The sequence below is a fragment of the Mytilus galloprovincialis genome, chromosome 2, assembly GCF_965363235.1.
Source record: "Mytilus galloprovincialis chromosome 2, xbMytGall1.hap1.1, whole genome shotgun sequence".
NCBI lineage: Eukaryota > Metazoa > Mollusca > Bivalvia > Mytilida > Mytilidae > Mytilus > Mytilus galloprovincialis.
In genome coordinates, this window is record NC_134839.1 from 76,859,879 (window position 1) to 76,877,544 (window position 17,666).

Genomic DNA, 17,666 nt, shown 5'->3' on the forward strand with positions numbered 1-17,666 from the left:
CTGTTTTTTTAACATAGTATACTGTTATGAATAAAATGAGCAGAATATATGGTAAAAATACCTTTAACAATTGACAAAAACAGGGCAAAAATATAGAATAGAGTAAAATGGAGTGAACAGATAAAAAAACAATAGTGAAAAATTGGCAATAATATAAAACATACAGAATAATTAACTAAAAATTTAAGTATGCAGAAATAAAGCTGCCCCCTGCAATTCAGACCCTCATAAATCGATCATTTTAGTGACATTGATTTATTACGAAACATAAAAAAGTATTGAAATGCGAAGAAACGTATGTTTCCGTATTAATAATCAGTTGTAAAAGGACAAAATAGCTATCGGAGTTTTATAATATTTCATCTTGAACTATTTAAACTCAAATGCAAGAGGTTGTGGGTTCAATCCCAGTACAACTCAAACCAATGGAATGTGATGTGCATTCGAAATTCAGCTGTGAGCGCAAAAACTGGACGGGTAAGATTCGGAATAATGCGTCGGGTATGTTGACATATATCTGTGCACTTTAACCTTGTGAATTAGTACGTTAAACACTCGTTCAAATGGCCGGTTTTGTATATTCATATTCATTTTACATCAACATGTTTTCGTCCTGATAAACAAGTAATGTTTGCCACTGGATGTTAAACACCATCTCGTTCGTCCGTCCGTCCATATATAAGTATATATTATACCAAAATTTTGTTTTTAATAAATGTACACACGTTGGCGAAGTTTTTTTTTTTATTTGATGAAAGCGTGGGTTGATGCTTGTTTAAACTCCAGAAGCAGTGATTCTAAGCCACGATACACCACATTCGAGGAGAGCACGATAACAATAGACCACCGAGTCATTTTTTTTTTAAATTTGAACAGAACGTATTTATTCAAGATGGCTCAAAATTAATGATAGACACTGGGTAAGAAGAAAGAACAAAGCAGAATGGACAGTTTTTTTGGTTTTTTTTATATAGATATACATTGAAATCAAATGAGAACTCAAATCGTACGTTTGTGTTAATGTGATCTGTTGATACAATTTGTAATTGCTTTTTGTTATTTAATGTTTACTTATTTAAAGTTATATTTCGTCTCTCTATTTTTAATATACAGGCTTTGATAACTGTTTGCTATGATTATACATTTTCGCTCCTGTTCTCGAACTATTAATTCCGTTCTCCATTACTGTACACAATTATTTTCATTTACCTGTGTGTACATTATTCTAGTTGATGGCATTTTGTTCAAGATCAGGGTTTACTTTTAAAAATGTTTATTATATCTCACCCCTTATTTTATTGATTTTGTATTTACAGGATGTCATATATCAAATATTCGTCCAGTTTTTATACGTCCGTCGTCTTTTAGACGGGACGTATTATGGTATACCGTTGTCCGTCCGTCCGTCTGTCCGTCCGTCGTCCACACTTCGGACAATAACTCAAAAACACTTTCACCAATTTCCATGAAACTTAAGTGAATTGTTTATATCTATTGACGTAAGCTCCCTTTCGTTTTTTTTTTTAATTTCAGATTTTAAGTTTTGGATTTATGGGGCTTTATTCATAAAAAAGGGGGGATTTTCAACACTTCGGACAATAACTCAAAAAGGCTTTCACCAATGTCCATGAAACTTAAGTAAATTGTTTATATCTATTGACGTAAGCTCCCTTTCGTTTTTTTTTAATTTCAGATTTTAATTATATATAAGTTTTGGATTTATGGGGCTTTATTCATAAAAAAAGGGGGATTTTCAACACTTCGGACAATAACTCAAAAAGGCTTTCACCAATGTCCATGAAACTTTGTTGAATTGTTTATATCTATTGATGTAAGCTCCCTTTCAATTTTTATAAATTTCAGATTTTAAGTTTTGGATTTATGGGGCTTTATTCATAAAAAAAGGGGGATTTTCAACACTTCGGACAATAACTCAAAAAGGCTTTCACCAATGTCCTTGAAACTTTGGTGAATTGTTTATATCTATTGATGTAAGCTCCCTTTCAATTTTTATAAATTTCACATTTTACATTTCCGTGTTATGAATTTTTATGCTTAGAAAATGGGGGATTTTCCAATTTTGGGACAATAACTAACACTTTCACAAAATTTTATGCAACTTTGATAAATTGTTTATATCTATTGACATAAGCTCCCTTTCCATTTTTATAAATTTTAGATTTTACGTTTTCTTAAGTAATGAATTTTTATACTTAAAAAAGGGGGATTTTATGAAACTTTGGTGAATATATTAATGTAACATCCCTTTTGATTTGTATATATATTTCTAGTTGATCATATAAATTCATTTAAAGCATAAAAGACAAGTTAAAAGAGCAACGGGCGTAACATGCGCTAAAGCGCAGCCCTTTATTATTTACTTGTTTGTCTTAATATGTCTTTTGATTGACTTAAGCCATTTCAATTGATATTTTATAGTTTGTCTTTCTGTGTTGTGATGTTACATTATTGTTTGAGGTAAGGGTGAAGGTTGGTACCTATTGAATTGTTAAAACCCGCTGTATATGTTTGCACCTGTCCTAAGTTAGAAGTCAGATGTTCAGTGGTTATCGTTTGTTGATGTGGTTCATAAATATTTCACGTTTCTCGTTTTTTTTTTATATAAGTTAGACCGTTAGTTTTCCCGTTTGAATGGTTTAACAATTATAGTCATTTTTTGGGGCCCCCTTATAGCTTGCTGTTCGATGTAAGCCAAGACTCCGCGTTGAAGACCATCCATTGACCAATAATGGTTTCCTTTTACAAATTGTGACTTGGATGGAGTTTTGTTTCATTGGCACTCATACCACATCTTCTTATATCTATATACTATTGATACATTGAATTGTTCTTCTTGCATGAATATAAGAAAGAGTGTTTATTTTCTTGAACAATGTATAAGTACATAAATGGGAACAGATGTCAGTTTACCAGATAAATCACTTTTGCTTTGACAATGACATGCGGTGATTATATGTTGACTTATTTGAATTCATAATGATGTACCTTGTTATATATCTTAATGAATTATCACGTCAAAGCTGACAACAACCTTTCGGAATACCCGATATGCATTTTCATTACTTTATTTGACCCCAGTTTGTGTTATACGTGCTAGGAGGTGCCCCTATGTTGACATTTTAATTTCAACAATAATGCAATGTTTTATTCATATTGTTTTATTCATAGAAACATGAATTGATCTTTCATGATATGATTTTAAATAAGCTATTTTTGATCATGTGGGGGCAATTTATTTTTATATATGGTATGGGTTTCTCACTTTGTTGAAGGTCGTTTTGTAACCTATAGTTTCCTTATTCCACATGATATTTACTATGGTGGATAAATGTCTCATTGGCAATGGTATCCCACCTCTGACTTTTAACGTGAAATTATATCACACAAAAAAAAAAAGAATTCCCATCCCTTTATATATTCAACTATTGTTTTCAGAGGTGAGCTAATTTCCATGTTGCCAAATTCCTTACATGATTCTTGAAGTCTTACACTAATTAGTAATGTACAGTGATATTTTATGATTAAAGAGTAGAAAGTACGAATTTTAAGAAATGTTTATAGTATCAACTATTTACGTTGGGCAAACAATTTACATTATTAAAATGAGAAACATGTAAGAATCTCATTATTATATGATAAATTAATATGAACTGTCATCATGCAATCTCCATTAGTATTTCACTTTCATGTTTAATTATAATAACATACATATGCTGTTTGCATTTTAAAAGTGTTCTAATAATAAAATGAATGGCAGGTTTTTTTAAACCTTATATACCTTGAAATATAATATCACGCCTTTTGACATAATGCCCTTTTGAGCTGTACCAAGACGTTATCACTATCTTCCTATTAATACCTACAGTATGAAGGATATCTAAACTAAATTCCTCTTGGAAAGAATAATCAGTTTTCCTATTGAGTAATCTGTAGTGTAAATTATGAATGAAAAAATGGCCTTGGACGTCTTTTATACGGATGTAATTCATATTCAGCGAAGTTAACATGGCTCTTTTCTCTACATTGTCATGTATATTTACCAAGATGAGCCTGTTAAACGAAAGGTAATGGATTAATATACCATATGTATGTATACTCCTGATGAAATTGGTCAAATTGCTCTTCTAAATGCATGAAAAATATTCCTGCCCTTCCTATAACCGCAATTTTTGAGTGTTCTTGTTGACGATATGAATCAAAATCATTCCTTTTTGCTTTGTTTTATCGTTACCTTTATCGTTTATATGCAGTTTGCTTCTTGAAAGTCGATTAAGTTCTAAAATTCTACTAATGTATGAAAAGAACGAGTACAGTTTGGTGCAGAGCAAGAATTACAGGTAGACGGGCGGAAAAGGTTAACGCGGCGTTTTCTCTCTACCAACCGAGGTAACCTCTTGGTTGTAGTTTCGTGAATAAATTTACAATGTCTTTTTTTGTTAACTTTTTGTATACTTTTTGATAATCCGATGAACCTCATTTTCGTATAATCGTTAGGTTAAGGTATGGCGTGCCTCAAGGTCGAAGTTTAATTTATTTAAACATTCATTTAGGAATCTAAAGTATAATAGTGTATATTTATTGAAAGATTAAATGTATTGAAGGAAATTTAAACAGGTTGTTATGTTTCAGGATAGATCCCACACTTAAAAGTCATTTTGAAATATTGCGTCTTTTATTTGTGTACATATTCGGCCGCACACGTTTCTTGCAAAGGCACCTCGAAACGCAACAACTTAGGTTTACTAGTGTATGTTTTCAGGGCAAATCCTACAGTTGTAAAAAATACTCGTTGTTTGAAATACATTGATGCCAATATGCATTTAAAACTTTACAAAATTGTCGGAAGTTGTATTTCTCTTATTCTTACACAATTTATCTTTTTTCTGACATGTTGATTTGTATTTAATCAATCCATTTGATCTCAGTTCTTCATTGGTTAAAATTCGAACTATCTTGCTTTCCTCTGAATTTCCTTTTGTGACGACATAGAAAAAGGCGACCATGCCTGTCACATAGGAAAAAAAACATCTTTATGCAGCAGATCATTTGAAAGAAGGAACAAGCTTTCTGCATATTGTTTAAAAATCATTAGAGAATAAATTCCACCTTTTAATCTCGGGTAATACGATATTTATCCACTCTCGACGGTTAAATTTTAAATATTTACCGATATCGTCGTTATTTTCCCATACAACATTTTTATACTGTTATTTTGCATTAAGAAAAAAACCATTAACGTTCAAATTGGAAAAAGACCGTAACTATGCTTTCTTACGTCATTAAGGAGGAATCTTCAGTATATGTTAATCATAAAATATAAGACCTCTAGACAGTACATATGAGGAAAATTTAATTTTATTTCGTATAGAGTAATATACATCACATCACACTCAAAATCAAGCGTAATAGGGGATACATTTTTGTAATAGGCGTCTGATTAATGTCATGCACAACATTTACATGTTTGATTACATGCCACAAAAAAGGCAATGACTGATGAAAAGGTATACAATAAATGATAAATAAAATTATGCAAATAAATGCATGTTAAAACAATTAAGCAATTTATTAATGAATAAATATATTATGACATTTGCATTGTTGCACTATGATCGACGTGTGTTTCCTTATATCGAAGTTCAATCTGACCTCATAATAAAATTCCATTCTGAATCGGCAGGCATTTCTGACGCCTCCATAAACAATGACATTTATCACTTTCTCAAATTGAATTTAAAATTCCAAGGTTTTTATAATGAGGTTTCTCCAACGTATGTCAATGTCGTCATATTATGTTTTCAAACAACATTTGATGTACACTGAAGATATAAGCACAATTTAAAAGTATAGAATCATGTTGATACCTTACAAGTTTAGATAAAAATCCATTTATTTTGAAAAATTAGTAATTTAAGGAGGTAGACCTAGGTTAAGGGAGATAACTCTTTAAATCAGTCAAGCGTTTGTAAAAGCCAAGTTCACCAATGTATTTTAAGCATTTACCTGAAACAGATTGAAAATAATCTATGTAACATAGAAGCTTAGAATATGTTTTTGGAAATGGTTGACACAAACGTACTTATGATTTTAAGAGTTATTTCCCTTAACCTATATCTACCACCTTAAAACATTATATAAACTTTATAAATTCATGTGAATTTCACTAAAAAAAAAAAAAACATGTAATTTTCTCGTGGAAAAAAATTATGTTATTTTAACGTGCAAATTACGTGAGGTTCATATGACATTCATCTGACACTCTAATGAACTGATTTTGAGTGCATTTCTTTTTAACCAAAATTTAAAAATTTGTAAACGTTGTGTGCCGTTTAATATAGTTTAGTAATTTTTACAAAAGAAGAAGCAAATACATCGTTTAATCAGTGTTTCCTGACCCGGTTTGAACTGTAAAAATGCATTTATAAGTAGTTGGTTATCAAACTTTTCATTTTTTTTTATATAGATAAGGCCGTTATTTTTCTCGTTTGAATTGTTTTGCATTTTCTTATCGGGGCCTTTTATAGCTGACTATGCGGTATGGGCTTTGCTTCGATTGTGGAAGGCCGTACGGTGACCTATAGTTGTTAATGTCTGTGTCATTTTGATCTCTTGTGGACAGTTGTCTCATTGGAAATCATACCACATCTTCTTTTTTATATTATTGCACGGGAAAATGACATACTGTGGATTCATTTATTTTTGTGGGAACCAATTTTCCGGGATTAAGGAAAACTTACATGTTCGTAGATATTTAATTTTGTGGTTTTACCAAAGGGTGCATATAAGCCTATGGAAAATTTGTAATTCGTTGAAAATTTAATTTCGTGGTTTACCTGCAACCACGAAATTCACGAAAATTGGTATCCAACGAATAATAACGAATCTATAGCCCTTCTATATATATAGAAAAACATGTAACATTTTGTTTTAAAAGATACAAGTGTATTACTCATCTGTATTTCATTTAGTAAACTGTTCCATATTTGAGAACCAGAATTTGTAAAAGTTTTCTTCAAAAAGTTGTTTTGGGCTTTGGAAGATTTAATATTTTTTCATCAGCTTAACGTAAATTTATAAATTTTGATTACCAGTCAAATGAAAGTTTTTCTTGTAAATAGTTAAGATATCATGTAATGATTTAAATACAGTATTCAATTTGCCTTTTGGTATTGAATTCGTTTTTCCACATTTCACAAGTTTAAACTCTTAAACAATAAACTGGAGGATGTCATTATGTCAGCTTCTTCATTATTATTTATGTTCTATTTCAAGCCGGTGTGTCACTTTTGATTGGCAGCCGGAAACATTAATTATTCATGCAGACATCTAATACGTTCAGGTATTTGACTTCAAATCTTTTATGGTAATATTCTTTACAAAGCACAAAAATGTCGGCAATCACCTCAAAAACTAACAAAACCTTTAAAAGGACTTACTAGTTTTAAGAAGGAATATTGTTACGATACTGTTGTCAGGTCATTAAAGATGGCATATGTTTGCTTTGATATTTATTCACTCATATGGTCTTTGCATCGGAAATAAACACATTTATTCTATAACCGGTTGTTGGCATGATACGGGTTATGTTTTTCTCATATATTTTATGATGTTATGATATTAAACCCCTAAGGTGAGAGATCGTGCTTGATTTTCATATGATGAATATATTTTTATAATTTGTTTATTACATTAACTTAGGTTTTCAGCCTAGTTTGATACATTAGGGTTTCAACCCAGTTCCATACATTTAGGTTTCAGTCTATAGCTCCAATATTTGGTTTTAACAAGTATCAGCTTGAAAGGGTTTTAAACTATAATTTACCAGGTTCGGGTTAAGTTGATAGGTGTGAGTGTTTGTTTTGTACTTGGTAGTATAGCGTGAACTGTTTGACTTCAGATATTTTGCATTGCTCTTTAAATCCCAGGAAACTGGTACGAACTCAGGACAAAAATATTAAAACGTCCCAAATTATTGCAGTTTATGAATCAAGAAATTATTATTAAGACACTCAAGTTTCAACTTTCTCAGTTGACCTTATATGCATATTACTATTCCTTTTATGTCAATTTTAGTCAATTTTGGTAGGCTTGCAACGAACAGTTCTGACAACAAAGATAAGCATTGCATTCACCATTGTGTAGATAAGTTAAATTTACGAGAGGGGATAAAAACGCGTTTCAGTGAGATATACGACAGCGGAATAAAATATGGAGAAATTTCGCGATGGTGTCACGCATTTCTCAAAGATGCGAGATTTTTACCTCGTGTTATATGAAGGTAAAGATATATTTTTTTTTACACTGTATGTACTTTATTTTAGGGACAATACCTGTGGGACACAAACTCTTGATTGACATTGTTTGAGAACACACAAGGTGCAAAGATACTTAATTTGTCATTAATTATAAACGAACTTTTATCAAATCCCGTTTTTTTCTTGGATGTGGTTGTGGTCGTCTCGTCATTTATTATAACGAGACTTGCACGCTTTTATTTTTTCTTTGCAGATGAACATTTCTTTTGAATTTAAAGTGAAGGCTGTAATCGAGGACGTTGAATATACACAATAGAAAATGTTGATACAGGACAATAACAAAGGTAATTTTAATAGAATGACATAGAAAAAACATGCCAAATAATGACACAATAAAAACGACAGGTATTATTAATTTATTTACTCGGTTAAATTCATCAAATCAACGTGAGGCTTACCTAAACAAATAAGGAATAAGTGCACAAGGATATTTTAAACTATAATCATAAGTTTCAAAACAGATTTAAATGTGCTAGTTCTAAAAAAAATTGCCATGTGGCACTGAAATACGAGCCGCAATATAGAACCATGTACATCCAGTCGAAACCCAGAAACAAGAAATACACATGTGAAAATTGCCAGACTTCACTAAGCCATATGAACGGTTTCCAATATCAGGGTGAACGGAAAACGACATGTTTATGTGATATATGCAACCTTTAAAGTTGCTTCGTCTTAGTCGTCATCTTTATCGTCATCATTACATTCTGAATAATCTGTTATATCAGTTTAATGATTTGTTATATCAAATTAGTAATTTGTTATATCAAATTAGTAATTTGTTATATCAAATTGTAAAAAGTAAATTTATTAGCATGGCTCTAAAAGGTTTCCGTAGAAAAGGTTGCGTCGCACTCTCAAATGGTAAAAATAAAAGTAAGTCGCATGTTTTTATTTTGTAAAAGTTAAATCTTACTGACTTTACCCCCCCCCCCCCACCCCCCACCCCACCCCCCACACCCAAAAAAAAATAAAAAAATAAAGAGCAAACAAACAAAACCCCCAAAAAACCAAAACAACGTGAAGTTTATGAATTTCATTACATCAACCACCGACCTAAACGGGGGACCTGGAAATCCTAGACATTTAATGGAAATCGAACGCGCTGGCCACGTGCTGGGACCGAACTCATAACTAAGTATTTGTAGGCTATAGTAATACAGTAGATATATTATTTAGGCCACACGACCACTTAGGGCCACAAAAGCATGTTAGGTATGATGGATGTATACATTCATCGGTACCCATTTTAAGGATTTCTTCATTATTAACAAATTGACATCTTTCATTAAAGAAACATTCTTATTTCAATCATGATTCATTATCGAATGTAAAAATTAATGTACATCAAATGACAAGAGGAATATAAACAGTCAGTTAAAAAAAATGTATTTTTAAAAAAAGTGAAAACTTAAAATTTGATAGACTTTACACGAGAAGCAAAATTATACTTACATAAATGTGTTGTTCAATGGCAGTCTTATAATTACATGTAAGTTCATAATGCCATATCAAAAATAAGTTCAATCATGTTACAAAAAAACATTTGAAAACAAGTGGTATATATAATGAATACTAATATATGTCAAAAAGTAAAATTTTTAGTAACATGATAAAAACACATAAAAAGTTTTTATAACACTTTCGCAAAATGAAGGCAATGGAATATGGTTCAACTTAGATTATCTCCCCTATACCGTAATACATCAAAGTATAAGTTCTATGTATACTGACTGACTTTAGAAACGCATTTTGGTGATCTTTCTAAGCAAATTATGACTGGTCCTCATATAACTACTGTTCATGCTTAGGTTACAAAAAATCAATATCTCCTCATCTGAGGTGTATTGAACATACCGGATTATTGAAGTCACACAAATTTCCTAAAGCGAAAAATTGAAACCCATAAATGATTTTGCGGAAGTTTTTTTTTTTCGTGAAACATTTTTTTCAATCCATGGGCATACTTAAATCATTAAAAATTGTTGCACTTCTACATTGCCGAGACTAAGCAATGGAGATCTGAATCTAGTCTTAAGAATATTGCTGGTAGGAATACGTGGACGTGCTGTTTTCAGACAATTTCACGTCAGGAACTCATTTTACTGTCCATACAATATCAAACGAAACAGGTTGATGGTATTCGTTTGCAACTTCAATAACATTTGATTTTGCAAAGTCATTTGCAAGACACGTCTACGGCCACAACGTCAACTGCTAATCAAGTCGACGAATGTCAGAAATGCAGACAAGATTCATGCCAAAAATGTTTCCCATATATACTGAAATGCCAAATACAGTAATCGACCGCAGAGAAAAAATTGAAGAACTTATATGTTAATGTAAACCACTTAATTGCTAAAACACATTGTAATGCATGGGACAGAGGCAAAATCATAAGGTATATAAAAAAAGAACTCAAAACATGCCCAACAGAATTGGTTGACCTTTCTGACAATAATTTTGGCGATGATTGCAGTCAGTCAATGATTGCCTTCGACGGTGACTCAGCGATCCATTGATAAGGGGAAAACCATGGTTTCAGTGCCTACCACATGATTTGAACTTTAAAATTACGTCATCATTACTTTTGAATTATTAAAAGACTTTTCAGACAAATAAAAATGATTAAAATTTATGTTTATACATATATTTTACAAACATTTCCTTTTTGAAAACGGATATAAAACAGAATAATCTAGTGTTGCGTTAGTATATATAGAACGGATGTTTTGAACAACCGAATATTGTTTTAATTATGTTATCTTCTGTTCACCTGAAAGCAAATAACTAAAATGTTACAAATTTCTATCAGTCATCGTATATCTATAAAAAATATTGAAAAATACTTCTTGCGTCCGAAGCGCTTTTCTGGATTTACCTTCATCAGGAACGCTGAAAGACAATTAAGTACCGAAACCGTTGAAGAGCTATATGACAAAAATACCTAAAATAAATAGTCAAATTCATATAAAATCCTTTGGTAGATGTTTTAACAAAATTCATCTATGTCGCTATGCCAGATATTATGTTATAGTATATTATTTATACTTAATTATAATGAAGACATATTCATGTATCGGAAAACAAAATGTAGATATAAACTGATATAGATTGTATAAATGAAGAAATTCGATAAATGGTTGTAGAACATATGGAGGTATAATAGTACGAATGAAATAGCGTATGTGATGAAGATCAATATAGGCCCTCCAGTGCCATCTGCGTTATTATTTACTTTGTCAATTCAGCAAGGGTAAAATCACCTGCTTGGACATGCAGCTATAGGCATTGGACAGTTCAAATGTACATAAAACTGATTAATCAATATATTATTTGAGTTTAATCTATAACTACCATGGTAAGGAATAAAATTTCTGATACCACTTCAAGTTTGTACAAAAATGTATAACGGTACAATCAAATGAAAGAAAATTATTATGAGATTTATTTTTTTAATTTTTGACTCTTTTTTTGGCAAGACTCTTGTCAACGATAGCCTATTAAACAATCAGGCATTCACTTTTGACAACATTTGACACCCACTTCCTACAAAGGCATGATCTTGGTAATATGTTCCAAAGGATCATCTAACGAATATTTATGACAAATATACCGCTTGGACGGGGAGTCTGCCCGTCGAGTCCGGAACTAAATACACGTGTTACAGAGATGACAATATAATCCCACGTCAGAACAAACTTATGATTTCACATATTTTTGACAGTTTTGGTCACAGGACATGATACAAAATTGAAGCACCAAACTTTACAGTTTTGATTATCGGTTTATATATAGGAAGTGATATCAAATTTGTTTACTGGTTCAGAAGACGCACAACATATTTAGACCTGGCTTTAAGGGTTCATATTAAAAATTCTACATAATTGTTAAACAGATTTCATATATAAGTATATCGCTTTAATACAGTTTTGGCCATTTATTTTTAGCTGTTGACAAAAGCAACTAAATCGTTATTTCCAAACAGATTGTTGGGTAGAAAGTGAATGACCACGGAGGACACTTGTTTTTCAACATTTATTTTTGATTGATTCCAATTATTTGTATTATCACAAAACTAATTGACACAACAGTAATTTAAATAACAAATTCACAGCTCATCTTGCTGATGGCATCTTAATTTTGACAATTATTTGAATATCTAATTCTATTAAAATTTCATGATAAAAATTCCTGTTATAATAGTTCAGTTAACAACACATAAGCAGTCTATAAATTAAGAATTGTTTTATGAAGTATGTTTTTATAGTATCACAATTCTATATAAAGCATCAATGTAAGTTGTAAAAGGAATTTTGAATATTGGTTTTTGTAGTTATATTTCATGACCATTAGCTTTAATCATTTGTGTGATAAAGATCAGTATATCATTTCTATCCAATATCATTCCGTTATAATTTGCATGATCAGTTCCGATAAGGTGTAGCATCTGTTTGTGGCTATAGGCATTAGACGGTAACTAAATAATTAAATATTGCATTTGGCGATAAACGAAGATCCCCATGGTAAAGAATGGAATATTAGTTAGTCCCACTCTACAAAATTTGAACTAAAATACGTTTGAACACCATATACAGACGTTTTTTTTATTTATGTGTTTTTTTTGTTGTATGGACATGACTTTTTGTGATAAAAACTTTGCCACAAATATTGATACAGAGCTAACTGTATTTTGTCGCAATTGAGGAGTCTTTTCCCTTTGTTTTACGATGCAATCTCCAGAAAAGAAAAAAAAGAAGATTATACTTTGAAAAAAATATTATTAGCTAAACCTAAATTAATAAAGCAATACTTTAACACTTAGCTAAATATTTTTGTTATAAAAGTATAAACATTCTCGAAAGCTGAGTTTTGACATTGCATACGATCGTGATTTTCTCTGACTGTTAATGATGGCTTTACACTAAATTCATTGAACTTAAGATGTGTACATATTGATATTTTAGTCTAACATGTTAATTTTATTGCTTGTCTTTAGCTCTAAACTAGCTTTCAGTAACTGTGAGTACTATCAGAACCCTCCCACATGCTGTATATGTGGCTGTCCAAAGTCAGGAGCCTGTGATGAAGTAGTTGTCGATTTGTTGGTGATGATTATATTTGTTTTTTTTTTTTTTAATTATTTTATTGTACAGTTTGTTCTATTACACCGCTTTACAAGGTTAGGGGAGGGTTGGGCGTCCGCTAACATTAGTAATCCCGCCTCATTGTGTATAAAAAATAAAATCACAAAAATACTGAACTCCGAGGAAAATTCAAAACGGGAAGTCTTTAATTCAAAAAATGTATGTTATTGTAATTCATTGGTGGTCGTTGGTTGCTTGATACAATATCTAGAATGTCGTTTATTATTCCTCACATAAGTCTGGCATGAACGCAGGGAATTTTTAAAGTGCTATTTTCGTTTATTATTAACTTTTCATCACATAAATCGGGCATGAACGAAGGAAATGTTTGAAGTTCTCTTTTCGTTTATTATTCAGCACATAAATAGGGCATGAACGTTGGAAAATTTTTAAAGTGCTATTTTCGTTTTATAAAACCATTATATCATGATCTATATGTCTTTCACAGATATAAGATATAAGTGAATCGCTTCGCTATATTTCGTAGCAACATCATTCTGTTGACAAAGACAACAAAATCGTAGTTTAGTAGCATTGGATGAAGGGGTGGACAATTTTTCATAAACATTTATTTATGATTAATTCCAATTATTTGTATTATCACAAACCTAATTGACACAACAACAATTTGAATAGCAAGTTTACAATTCGTCTTGCTGCAGGCTTCTACAATTTGATAATTATCAATTCTATTAAAATTTCATTATCAAAATTCCTTTTAGATATATTGAACTCAATTGACGCTACATAGATCGTATATAAATTAAAACAATAAATTCATTTTCACATATTTGGAAGAAAAACTTTAAAGGTAAGACCGAGCACCTAACTTATCATAAAAGCAAAATTGTACGACAAGATGAGTGTGTATTTATGAATAATTGTTAAGATTTAAAAAAAAATATATGTTGCATGTTGTAGACAAATCATTTTGTAAACCAGTTGGTATGCATTTATGCGTCATTAAAACATTGATATACGAAGAAAACATATTTGTGTTTTATCGGTTATGTTAACTTATTTAATGGCATCTTTATATTTTCGTACTTTTAATCTTCCGAAAAGATCTGTCGAAAAGTCGCAATATTTCAAAAACAGATACAACTGATACAACAGACTGAAAAGCATTAACACATAAATAAGATTAGGACTGCAACGTAGGATTTCCAACTTATTAGAGACTTTGATCAATAATTTGGCAAAACTTTTAGGAATTTTGGTTGTCAATGCTCTTCAACTTCGTACTTTATTTGACCTTTTTAACTTTTTTGGACTCGGGCGTCACTGATGAGTCTTTTGTAGACGAATCGCGCGTCTGGCGTATATACTAAATCTAGTCCTGGTATCTATGCATGATGAGTTTATTTATACTAAACAGTCTTTTTGAATTAAAAATGTTTGATCACGAGCGTGAACTGGATATCGCTTGATGACAACTCCAGTTATTGTATTTCAATATAAATTGATTGATAATCAGGCAATTGGCCAATTGTTTCGCCTATTTTTCTACGGTAAATTCATCCAGTCGACTTATTTTGCTATACTCTTTATCAGCTGAGACGCAGACTGAAACCATAAAATGAGACTCCAGTTAGTATATTATTTTATGTATGTGTAGTACAAGACATCTTGTATTTATGTTATCGTCGATGGTAGATCGAATATATGATAATGTTTCCCGAAAACCAAAATAAACATCATTTGGGACGGATAAAAAGAAGTCTGTCACATTATACTTTATGCCAACTAAATTCACGACTTTTTTTGTGTCTCTTTTTATATTAAACTCCATTATGTGTGATCTTCATTTCATGCGGGGAATTGATACCTATAAGCCACAACAACAAGATAATTTATCATTATTATGACACACGCATCAGCTTGTACATGTAGAATAATTATTTATCACATTTATGAAGGTTAAGTTCACAATGAGACGAACTTAGTTACAAATCATTAATGTATGTTCTTGTCTTACTTTTTAGATGACTAGAACAGCTCTACTGGTATTCTTCATGACAGTAATAGTCGCTCAAATATATGGAAAGTCAATTACAAGATCTCAACCGGATATAGAGACTGAATGTTGGGAACTTTGCTCTATGGACTTCGAGAAATGTCGAGAGTTTTATATGTGTCCAAAGATACATGACGAATTCGGCGAAGCTCAACAATGTTCATCCTGTGCAAAAAGATCTATTGCTTGTCTGGGCAAATGTGTTAATAAGAGATAAAGTTGAACATAATTGTTTTCCAAAACATCGGCACTGTTGCCTTACCTGTTGAGAAAATAAATTATCATCAATCAAACTTGTCATTGATAGTGCAACACATTACAATTACAATAACTATATTTAAAAAGTTTTATTATGGCGGCGTTTCACAAACATTTGTAAATTTTGCTTCTTTACCAATCCACTTTTTAGTTACGGAAACCAAACCGCTCAATATATTCTAATTCATACATGTAAAACATTTATAAAACACTTTTTACTTTTTCCCTTTAATGTTACTCTTATAATCAAATATTTTAAGTAAAATAGAAGTAATTGTCATTTTCATTTTGTATACATTTAAAAATTTCGAAGTAACATGCTTGAAGTATGTGTTATAGTGATCTTTCGTCTTTGCATATCTTTAATCTATACTGCTAGTAAATTGTTTGGTAATTTACTTTTAATATACATGGCTCGGTATTTATACATCCCGCCTTTGTGTCATTGTGCTGTGGACATTTTTTGTATTTTTGTTTTTCATTTCTGTTAATGAACTTTGTCTATAGAGTGTCTCTATGCCATTTTTTTTTCTTTATTGAAATAGGTATTCGTTTCATAGTGATTAAGATTACCAAACAATGTTGACGGCTGTACCCCAATTTTTTACTTTTCAACCTATTATGTTTGTTTAATTTGCTCACAGATTGTTGTCAATATTATGAAATTCTATGCGACTTACAAACAAGTCAGTGGTTTAACTAGACAATAAACCAGGTTTAATACAAAATTTCTACATAAGGAAATACCGGTAGCAAATCAGGAATATGACAGTTGTTTTCCATTTGTTTGATGTGTTTGAGCTTTTTATTTTGCCATTTGATAGATGATTTATTTTTTTAATTTTTCTTCGAGTTCTTCACTTTTGTTATTATACCTTTGTTACAAAAGTACCAATTTTCTTTGTAAGCTTTGTTAATAAAACTTCTGCAAGTTATTATCGAGCGATTCATATGTAAATATAGAGATAATTCAATCCGTCAAGTCCCACTATACAAAATTATCGGTCGTCCCACTGTCTGTATGACTCTTCACAGCTCAGCACGGCTTGTGAATCCAAATACGTTGACCTGTTTGTATGTATGTTCTTGTCTTACTTTTTAGATGACTAGAACAGCTCTACTGGTATTCTTCATGACAATAATAGTCGCTCAAATATATGGAAAGTCAATTACAAGATCTGAACCGGATATAGAGACTGAATGTTGGGAACTTTGCTCTATGGACTTCGAGAAATGTCGAGAGTTTTATATGTGTCCAAAGATACATGACGAATTCGGCGAAGCTCAACAATGTTCATCCTGTGCAAAAAGATTTATTGCTTGTCTGGGCAAATGTGTTAATAAGAGATAAAGTTGAACATAATTGTTTTCCAAAACATCGGCACTGTTGCCTTACCTGTTGAGAAAATAAATTATCATCAATCAAACTTGTCATTGATAGTGCAACACATTACAATTACAATAACTATATTTAAAAAGTTTTATTATGGCGGCGTTTCACAAACATTTGTAAATTTTGCTTCTTTACCAATCCACTTTTTAGTTACGGAAACCAAACCGCTCAATATATTCTAATTCATACATGTAAAACATTTATAAAACACTTTTTACTTTTTCCCTTTAATGTTACTCTTATAATCAAATATTTTAAGTAAAATAGAAGTAATTGTCATTTTCATTTTGTATATATTTAAAAATTTCGAAGTAACATGCTTGAAGTATGTGTTATAGTGATCTTTCGTCTTTGCATATCTTTAATCTATACTGCTAGTAAATTGTTTGGTAATTTACTTTTAATATACATGGCTCGGTATTTATACATCCCGCCTTTGTGTCATTGTGCTGTGGACATTTTTTGTATTTTTGTTTTTCATTTCTGTTGATGAACTTTGTCTATAGAGTGTCTAT

General features: G+C 31.1%; 1 long non-coding RNA gene across 3 annotated transcripts; it reads left to right on the plus strand.

Moving 5' to 3' along the window:
* The first annotated feature begins 342 nt into the window (after positions 1-342).
* On the plus strand, positions 343-17,185 carry LOC143064436 (uncharacterized). 3 transcript variants are annotated; one of them, XR_012975247.1, is made up of 3 exons: positions 343-501; positions 8,530-8,620; positions 15,469-17,185. It is a non-coding gene; the product is annotated as an uncharacterized LOC143064436 (long non-coding RNA). The 3 variants fall into 3 exon arrangements; XR_012975248.1 differs by having other exon boundaries at positions 343-477; XR_012975246.1 differs by lacking the exon at positions 343-501 and adding an exon at positions 3,885-4,085.
* The last annotated feature ends 481 nt before the right edge of the window (positions 17,186-17,666 follow it).